This window comes from Apium graveolens, chromosome 6 (assembly GCF_009905375.1).
Source record: "Apium graveolens cultivar Ventura chromosome 6, ASM990537v1, whole genome shotgun sequence".
Lineage (NCBI taxonomy): Eukaryota > Viridiplantae > Streptophyta > Magnoliopsida > Apiales > Apiaceae > Apium > Apium graveolens.
The window spans coordinates 205,966,168-205,977,101 of record NC_133652.1 but is presented as its reverse complement, the minus strand read 5'-3'; positions in this window follow the sequence as shown (position 1 = coordinate 205,977,101).

Genomic DNA, 10,934 nt, shown 5'->3' with positions numbered 1-10,934 from the left:
GAATATTATTTAAATAATAATATTCAGATATTTTCTAAATATTCTGGGGACTGATTTACTTCATTAAATCAGCTTCACTCCAAACATTCTTAAAAATGTTTTGCGAGTCTTCAAAATGATTTTTAAAAGTTAGAGTGGATCCCAAAACTCATTTTTTTAAGATCCTCCTTTCGAAGGGGATTTAAATACTCGCTCAAAACCTGAGGGATCCGGCTCTGTGGTGTGTTTTATATTCGCAACGAGGTTGCTGTTTTGATAAATAAATTGATTACTTACCCAACACTCGGGAAGTAAAATTCTTGGAACAAGTTAATCCATTAACATGCATCGCCTGGGAAATATCGGTGAGTTCTCCTTTCCAAATAGATACGACTTCTTGGTGGAGCCGTATCAACAAGTTTCTACTTGGGGAAAGTGGGGACGAGCTTTACGTTTCAGAGTCATGGATTTCATCTGAACTAGGAGTGGCGTAAGTGGCCGAGTAGCGCCGACCCAACCTTATTATATTGGCCCAAATGGCCTGGAAGTTCCGCTAAGGCGGTCCATTCCTTAGGAGTTCAGTGTTCGGTTGACAAGTAAATCCGACAGGTTCTCCTCTACATGTAGAAAATGGTGGGGTTGTACTACTACGACTGATCATCGTAAGTGGTCTTCCTGGCGCGGCAAACTCCCGTAATGAGTTCATCATCCAACTGGATAATTTCTGCAACACTACCCAGAGCACTTCGATAGAAAGGCTACGGTTGGGCGATTGTTGAGTGTTGGCAGGGTCAAGTTTTCAAAATGATGTTTACATCAAATGAAGTATCTCGTAACTTCATTTTATTTTGATAATATTTTAAAGATTTAATCTATTCAAATCTTGTCTTATAGTCTCATCTATGTGATGAACTTTTGAAGCTAATTATAACTTGATCGGTGGTAGTTCAAGTAGTATTTGGGAAAGATATAAGTATATTGGGGTATCTTGTAACTTCATCTTTTAAACTTATATCTAATTAATAATTGTCTTATGAATGATAAAGATTTTCAGAAAAATATTGAGACAAGGTTAGATATATGAGATCACCTTGCAACGATATTTTTTTTATATACAGTTATACACTGGGACTTTGTGTATATTATGCATGGAAGAGGACTTCCAATATTTTGAAAAGTATATATGTATATATATATATACTGAATATTTTGCGACTTCATCACATTAAGATATCAACTTGGTTCATTTCTTTTGACCAAGACTTTCATGAGTACTAAGAGAAGGCTCATATACTATTAATCATTATACATATTATTTTGGTGGGCTTGCTGCTCACCCTTGCTTTCTTCTTTCATCACACAACAATAGATAGAAAGGATGAACAGGACCAAGCTCCCGATTCGCAAGCGATTAGGAGACGTTCCGTAGTTTTCTAGAAGCATTGATGCCGCCGTAGTTGAGGTAGGAGCTACCAATAGGCTAGGCTTTCAACTTCTAATGTACCAGATTATGTATATTTATGAATTGTAATAATGGCAAAGAAATGTAAATTTATTCAGAAAACCTTTTAAGGTGTATTGGCAGATAATTGTGGAATAAAATGACTTGTGGTTATTTTTGGATGTTCATCTCTGAGACTATAACGTGTGGTGTATGTGTTTATTGTGGGGTCACAGTACAGAGTAGTTGAGTAATTGTTAAGATTGGGTGTTATTAAGGGAAATGGAACTCGTGACAACCCGGATCCCCGACCCCGGATTTGGGGGTGTTACAGTATTCGCAGGATAATAAAATCCATTAAAGAATTGTTTTCATAAGAATGTGTGTATCACCAAGGAAAACTAATTTCGAATAAAACATAACTATCATATATGATGTTTTACGTAAGTTATCATACAGTCATTTTCATACTGTACATTATTATTGAGAGTGAGCATTTTCCGGTTCGGAACCGCGAACCGAACCGATCAAAAATTACGGTTCCAGTTCGGTTCTTAACCAATTCGGGTCCGGTTCGGTTCTTGTTTTTCTAGAAATTTCGGTTTTTGGTTCGGTTCGGTTCTTAACATACTAGAACCGTAAGAACCGAACCGAACCGTATATAAATAAATAAATACAAATATATATATTACGTATTATGTTTTCTTATTTATAATATTTTAATAAATTTTAAGAAAAATATGATTTTTATTGTCTTACTCGTTTCTTTAAATATTTATGAAGTTTTGAATATTTTTATAAATATTTCTCTTCTTAAATATTAGAAAGTAATCGAATTCAAAATGATCTACCATTAATAAAAATCTTCTTTTACTAAGTTACCGTTAATACATAATCAAAACTAGTCAAAATTTAAAAAGTTAGAATACAAAATAATATGCAAAATAAATAAATAAGATATAAAAATATAAATTCGGTTCTTTCGGTTCAGAACCGAACCGACCAAATTTTACGGTTCGGTTCCGGTTCGGTTCTTACGTATAAACGGGTCCGGTCCGGTTCTTAAAATATTCCTATTTCGGTTCTCGGTTCTTTCGGTTCCGTTTTGGTTCGGTTCTGACCCGTTGCTCACCCTTAATTATTATGCTGGGCATTATAGCTCACACTTATTTTTTTAAATTGACACAACACAACAGTGAATCAAGATGCCTGCCATGAGAACCACAGCCAGGAAATGGGTAGGAAATGGCCAGCTGTTCCGTAGATTGTTTTGGTACTGTACCACAGGTAGTCCGAATAAGCTGGATTAGTTTTCAGTTGTTTTTAGTTCGACATATTTATAAGTATGACTTATGCAAGGTAATAAACAAGGAACGTATATTTTCCCGACGGACTAGCCTTACTTAAAGGTTACTCCCCGATAAGACTTAATCACTTTTGGGTTGTAATAATTATCACTTGATGGTTGAATTACTCTAGTTATGAATGATTTATTTCCAAGACAATAACCTGTAAGTGTGTGATAAATGTGGGGTCATGAAGTGTGAGTATTTATTTATTGTAGTGTGAGTTGTGTGGTTGTAGTAGTTTAGATGGCGTGGCCTCCGAGATTCCTGACCCCGGATTTTGGGGCGCCACAGAAATGGTATTAGAGCCATAGGTTATCAAATCTTGGAAACGATAAGATATAAAATACGTAGACATAAGAATAATAAAATAATTAATTAGAGCTCAAGTCGAGTTCGTTGTCGTGCTACATGGGTAGTCTTGACAGTTTTACCCTCAAGGGAATTTCGATTCTAAGTTAGTAACACCTTGCCTATTGTGTCAGGTATCAGTGGAGCCTATGAGGGAGGTTGACCCTGTTGAGGATGTTATGGTTCTTGAGCGTGACCCTACTCCCGAGCCATATAACCCACCCATTGATGATTTAGATGATCACCCTACTGAGGATGTCCCAGAGGAGGAGACTGACCTTCCTGTCCCCATAGCTAATGACGTTGAGATGACCCAGGGAGATGGCGTAGGCTGGAGGGATGCAGAGATGTACCCTCACCCGACTATTCGCTCTCCTACCCCACCCCCAGGGATTCAGAGCCCTATGCCCTATACTGATGATAATGACGAGGATGGGATATATGCACAGGTCTACGAGGTTTACGACATATCCTCTAGCGACCTAGACTCACCTCTACCACCCCCGGCGACCATACATGTAGTTGTACACGACTGGATGGTGGCTCAGCTTAATGCTGAGATTACTGCGGCATCTGCTCGCATTGCGGAGTTACGCCAGGGAGAGCCATCAGACTAGGATACCCAGGGGATTTCAGAGCTGCTTCCCCAGCCATAGCCCACAGAGAGATTGGTGGGATCGAACTCCGTACCCGGGTTCAGATGAGGATGACAGCGATTGGAGGATACATCCCGGTAGTTGATGCAGAGCTGATGTTGGCAGGAGCGATGAGGAGGGTGTGTGACCTCACGCGCAGTGACAGTGATTGAGGGACTAGTGACTAGATATGGACCTTGAAGAAGGCTGGGTGACTTGTCACCAATTTTGATAGGATATCTAGTAGTAGATAGCGTTCCTAGCCCTTCAGGGTACACAGCTTATGTATTTGTATTTCAGTATTCAAGACAAGTAGTGATGTATTATAATCAGGCATGTATGAACTCAGCTAGTTGTTTTGTTCCCCAAGATATAAGTGGGTGACCTTATGAAATATATATTTAAGCAGTTATCAAGAAATTGATGTCCATATTATTGTACTTTATAAAAACATGCTAGATAATAAATGGCATGCTTACACATGAATAAATTAATCCAACTGTTATAATTACAACTATGTTGACAAATCTTCATTATCAGAATAATGCCACCCCGTAGAAGAGGAACCAGGGCACAGCCCGCAGAATCAGTTAACTAACAATGAAATGAACCTGACCCTGTAGTAAATGAAGAAAGTGAAGAGGACCTAGACTATAATGAATATGATGAGGAAGAATATGTAGAAGAAGAGGCCGAGGATACCCATCAGGGAGGGAACCCTATGAATGAATTTATGGAACTGCTAAGAGCAAATCTGAACCAACAGCCTATTCCACCACAGCCACATGCTGCCTAACAGACTGCAGCCACTGCCTTTAGGGCCTTCAAATCTCTCAAACCCCCAGAGTTTCTAGGATCTGCCGACCCCGTTGAAGCACGGGCCTGCCTCAAAGAGATAGAAAAGTCCTTCGAGATACTAGGTGTTGAGGAATGACACAAGACCATTTTCGCTTCTTACATGCTGAAAGGAGAAGCTAACTACTGGTGGGAGTCCAAACGAAACCTAGAGACTGATGTTGTGATCTCATGGGATAGATTTACCCGACTGTTCTTAGACAAGTACTTCCCTAGGTTTATGGAAACCCAGATGGAGATTAAGTTTCTGGAGTTGAAATTAGATAAATGACTGTGGCAAAATATGAGGCCAAGTTTACTGAGTTGTCGAGATTTATGCCTGAGTTCGTGAATACCGAAGAAAAGAAAGCGCGAAGGTTTCAGCTTGGTCTGAAACAATGGATCCAAAATCGAGTGGCAGTGCTAGAGCTGACAGACTATGCCACCTTAGTGCAGAAAGCCTCGATTGTTGAAGCTGGCAGTGAGCAGAGTGTGAAGGAAAAGGAAAATAGAAAGAGGAAGATAGGAAGCCAAGGAATAGGAACCGGGAACAGGAGCCTTCCAAGCAGGTTTGTCAGGGGAGTGGTGTCCCAACCTGCACGAGGCCCCGGATTCAGAAAGGCCCCAAGCGAGAGTGTTGGCCAGGGCGGCGAACAATCTAGGGCAACATTTCATAGCCAACCACGAGCCCCAATACCAGAATGTCAGACATGCGGAAAAAGATACCTTGGGATGTGCACCCAGGCAAGAGCCCCTATAAAATGTTACAGGTGCGACCAACCCGGACAACTTGCCAACAACTGTCCCCAATATTTCAAGACATGTTTCCAATGTGGGAAAGTAGGACATATGAGGAAAGATTGCCCGATAATGAAGCCCCCAGTCTCAGGTATGAGCAAAGCTGCATCCAACCGACCCCCAGCTGCTAGGACCTTCAACATGACTGTTAAGGATGCTGTTCGAAGCACTGACGTAACAACAGATACCTTTTTGTTAAATTCCGAGCATGCAAATGTCCTATTTGATTCTGGAGCAACCAAGTCAAATATATCTCAAGATTTTGCTAAAAAGTTAAAACTTAACACCATACCCTTACGCAAGATATTACAAGTGGAAATAGAAAACAAAGAAATAATTCATGTAAATCAAGTACACCCTAAGTGCAAGTTGAAATTAGAAGGGAAGGTCTTCGAGGTTGACTTAATCCCATTTGCATTAGGAGAATTTGATGTAATCTTAGGAATGGATTGGTTATCCAGTAACGGAGCGCAAATAGATTGTGAATGGAAGAGAGTAAAGATAAGAGTGCAGAACGAAAAAGAAGTAGTGTTTAAAGGTCAACAACAGAAACATAAATTTCTGACCATGCTACAAGCAAAAAAATTGTTAAGGAAGGGAAACGAGACCTATTTGGCTTATGTGATAGATATCAAGAAGAAGGTCCCTAATATATACAGGACGTACCTGTAGTAAACGAATTCGATGATGTATTCCCAGAAAACTTACCAGGGTTGCGACCTAACAGGGAAATAGAATTTGCTATAGAATTAGCACCAGGAACGGCACCAGTATCCAAGGCCCCATATAGGCTAGCCCCAGTTGAGATGAAGGAACTAGCTTTTCAACTGCAAGAGTTATTAGATAATGGAATGATATGACCCAGTGTGTCTCCATGGGGAGCACCAGTACTGTTCGTAAAGAAAAAGGATGGCAGTATGAGATTATGCATAGACTATCGAGAGCTGAATAAGCTGACTATTAAGAATAGGTACCCTCTCCCCAGGATTGATGACCTATTCGACCAACTCAAGGGAGCTGTACATTTTTCCAAAATAGATTTGAGAACAGGATATCACCAGTTGAAAATCAAACCGAAAGATATACCGAAGATTGCTTTTCGCACTAGGTATGGGCACTATGAGTTCTTAGTCATGTCATTTGGGTTAACCAATGCACCCGCAACCTTTATGGATTTGATGAACAGAGTGTTCAAAAAGTACCTGGATATATGTGTGATAGTTTTTATAGATGATATTCTGATCTACTCAAGGACAGAGAAAGAACATGAAGAACATTTGAGGATAGTCTTAGAAATCTTGAGGAATGAAAAATTATATGCCAAGTTCTCGAAGTGCGAGTTTTGGTTGAAAGAAGTTCAGTTTTTAGGACATGTGGTGAGTAGCAAAGGAGTTTTAGTTGTCCCTGCCAAAATAGAGGCGGTATCCAATTAGAAAAGACCAACTACCCCAACAGAGGTTAGGAGTTTTATGGGTTTAGCAGGATATTACCGAAGATTCATGAAAGACTTTTCTAAGATAGCCGGTCCACTAACTATACTTACCCTAAAGACAAAATAGTTTGTATGGACAGAGAAATGTGAGGAGAGTTTTCAAGAGCTGAAAAGGAGGCTGGTGTCAGCACTAGTGCTCGCTCTTCCCGATGGAAAGGGAGACTTTGTGATATACAGCAACGCATCGCTTAAAGGATTATGATGTGTACTGATGCAGCACGGGAAATTTATAGCATATGCCTTTCGATAATTGAAGGAGTATGAGAGCAGATACCCGACGCACGATCTAGAACTAGCATCCATAGTGTTTGCCCGGAAAATTTGGAGACACTACTTATACGGTGAGAAATACGAGATCTACACTGACCATAAAAGCCTCAAATATATTTTCACTCAGAAGGAACTGAACATGAGACAGAGGAGATGGTTAGAGATGATTAAGGACTACGACTGTGAAATTTTGTATCACCAGACTAAACATGAGTACCGCTTACCACCCCCAGACTGATGGACAAAGCGAAAGGACTATTCAGACCCTAGAAGATATGCTACGAGTGTGTGCTATTGATTTTAAAGGAAATTGGGATGACCACTTACCCCTGATCGAATTTGCTTACAACAATAGCTATCACGCTAGCATAGGAATGCCTTCGTATGAAGCTCTTTATGGAAGGAGATATCGCTCTCCCCTATGTTGGGATGAAGGTGGAGAACACAAGATATTAGGGCCAGAGTTAGTCCAACAGACCAGGGAAATGGTGAGACTTATCAGGAAAAGACTGGTAGCAGCTCAGGACAGACAAAAGAAGTACGCCGACCAGACCAGGAAGGATAGGGAATACGAAGTAGGAGATTCTGTGCTATTGAAGGTATCTACATGGAAAGGAGTGATGAGGTTTGGGAAGAAAGGGAAGCTGAGTCCCAGATTCATAGGACCCTTTGAAATTTTGAGGAGAATAGGACCTCTAGCTTACGAGCTCGCCTTGCCTCCTAATCTGCAACAAGTGCACAACGTGTTCCACGTGTCCATGTTAAGGAAGTACCATGCAGATGCACGATATGTAATAGAATACGAGCAGGTAGATTTATAACCAGACCTTACCTACATCGAGCAACCAGTAAGGATAATTTACCAAAAAGAACAAGTGCTGAGAAACAAGACTGTGAAGCTGGTTAGAATCTTATAGAGAAATCAAAATGCTGAGGAATCAACTTGGGAACTTGAAGACGCAATGAGGAATAGATATCCCCATTTATTTTCTAATTGATTCCGGGACGGAATCCTTGTTAGAGGGGAATACTGTAATAACTCAAATTTTTGAGACCTTGTAAAACGTTTAATGAATAGTAACCCTGACGAACGGGAAATTTTTTTGAGCCCACACTATGTAGTGCACGAGAAAATGAGTTTCGGAGTTGATATTATGATTATACGTACCAAATGAGTGTATGTAAACAGTATTAGTTTTCGAAGAAAACGAACTTTGAAAAACGACAGTATTTACGACTCATCGAGGATTACGGGAATCACAATATAATTACAAGATTAAAACCCTACAAATTTATATCCAAGTACGATAATTTAAAATATAAGGAATAAATACGAAAGGAATTACGTCGCGAACCATTTACGAGTAAGTATTACGAAAATGCTTAAGCGACCGAGCGAACGCGTAAACGATTAAATAAACGTAACGCACTAACTAACCATGGTAAGAAAGTAACCATGGTAAGAAAGTAACCATGGTTACTTTATCAAATTGTGAGCTAAATTTAGGACGATCAAGCAAGCTAGCCAAATAGTGTGCTAAGGAAGCTAGCACATGTAGTTTAGCTTGTAAAGTAGCAAGCTACTTGGATTTGTCCCCAAGATATGCAACAAGAATAAAATCCTAGGATACAAAATAGGAGAATATCAAATCAATGTAAGATATCACCAATCCCATTTCCTAGAAACAACCAAGGAAGCAAGCATAAAACTCTCTCCCCCCTTCATTGTCTCCATTTGGCAATTTCAAGAAAAAGGAGGAAATCCAATTCAAAATCTCAAGTTCTAGCCATGGTAAAATCATCCCATTAATTATCAAGCTTCCTAAAAACCAAAATAAGGTAAGAAAATTCTTTCATCTCTTTTTATCAAGGTTTGATGGGTGAAATAAAATCAAGAAAGTTACTAGTGAATAGTATGAATAGTAACTCTTCTTTGGTTTCTTGATTTCAATGGTGGTTTTAGGTTCCAAAAATCATACCAAGCACTTCCAAGACTCCACCATCCTCAAGAACACATCTCAAGATTTCAATAAAGGTAAAAATATTTGGCCCAACTTTATTTAAGATTCATTTTCAAGATCCATTTAGTATGTAGATGTAAACCTAGTTTTAGAAGTGGTATTGTTGAAATCTTGATGTTTAGTTAAGTAGATGTGAGGTTGATTGTTGTTGCCTCAAGAACATGATGTTCTTGAGAGGAGTTTGTGTGTTGATGATGAGATGATGATTGTTGGTGGTTGTGTCAAGAGTTAGGGCGTAAACGAAATCCCGATCGTAAACGTAATTTCGTTAAAACGAACAAATCGTAACTTTAAGTTTCTGAAGAAAGTACCGAAGATGTAACTGTAGTTTCTTGAAAACTAACTCTTGATTATGATAGAAAATGTTATAAGGATCGTTTAGGCGCTTGAATCGCTTGATTCCTATTTACGGATCAAAAGTTATGGCCATTTTACTAAAAGTGATTTATGCGATAAAAACTGCTATGAATTATGAACTTTGAAAGTATCAAGGATCGATTTAAAAGTGTTCATAAATCATGAAATTTTTACAGAAAGTAGAATATTGAGTTTCCTAACTTCCATAACAATTTCAAGTGAAAATAATGATAATTCAATTTTATAAAAATATTGGGGCCGAGACCGCGCGAGTAGAAACCGTAGAATCCATAAGCGGAGCTGACGACGATAATGAAAATGAACCTAAGATACTTAGAGAAATGAAGCGACCATGATGTGAATAAGGACTTAAAGGAATAATAAGGGTAATACAAGTTGAGAGGGTGCACAATAAGTAGTGCATGAATGCGAGTCGCCGTAAATTAGAACGGGACCTAACGAATTGTGTTTATGATTAATAGATTTCTGAGCGGAACCTAGAGCATCCCCACCTCGAGATACTCATGCAAGTTTATGAACCCAACTCCATTTACTGCTATGTTGTGAAAGGATTGTTTTATTATCATTGCATAAGTACCATGTTTGCCATGATACGTAGTTATTAAATTTTGCATGATATAGCAATGTTGTACGATGAGTATATATTGTGAAATGTTTATTTCCGCTATAAGTGTATCGTATTATAATAAGACCTAGAGTCGGTCGGGATTTCAAGATAAAAACCCGGGAATCATTCCGGTGATATTATAGGAAGATTACAAGTCCATAATAGTACGTTTTAAAGGGACTCAACGTCCACTTACGAAACATTAAAATACCTCGAACTTTTATTAAAATGACTTCCCAACGATCATATTCCCTCAACTAATTTATTGTTTGAATAATAAATATTATATACCAATTCCTTTATTATGGGAGAAGTATACTCCAACGATTACTTATTTCAAACCCGATTAAACATTAAAGATTATTAATTTCATAGACATAAACTAGTTGAGGAATATTATTTTAAATATTATTTTACAAGAGTAAACTCATTCGAGGTTTAATTATTTATCGATTATCATTTAATTAATTATTATTTATTAAAGGGTTTATTTATGATTTAAAAATCATAGAAAATCATTCGAATAAATTCAGATCGTCGGAGAATATTATCCCGATTTATTTAATATTTTGAATATAGTTTCAAGGAGAAACTTTTCCCCCTTATTTAATTATCTGTTGACAATGGTCAACTCACATTCTTAGTTTTTCCTCTGAAAACTTTCGGAAGTACATATATATATATAAAGTAAAGTTATTCCTATCAACAAGCAAAACGCTTGGGGGAACTTCGATGTGGTTCGAGTTCTCGAGATATGATAGGATCTCCTAAAGGATAAGGGA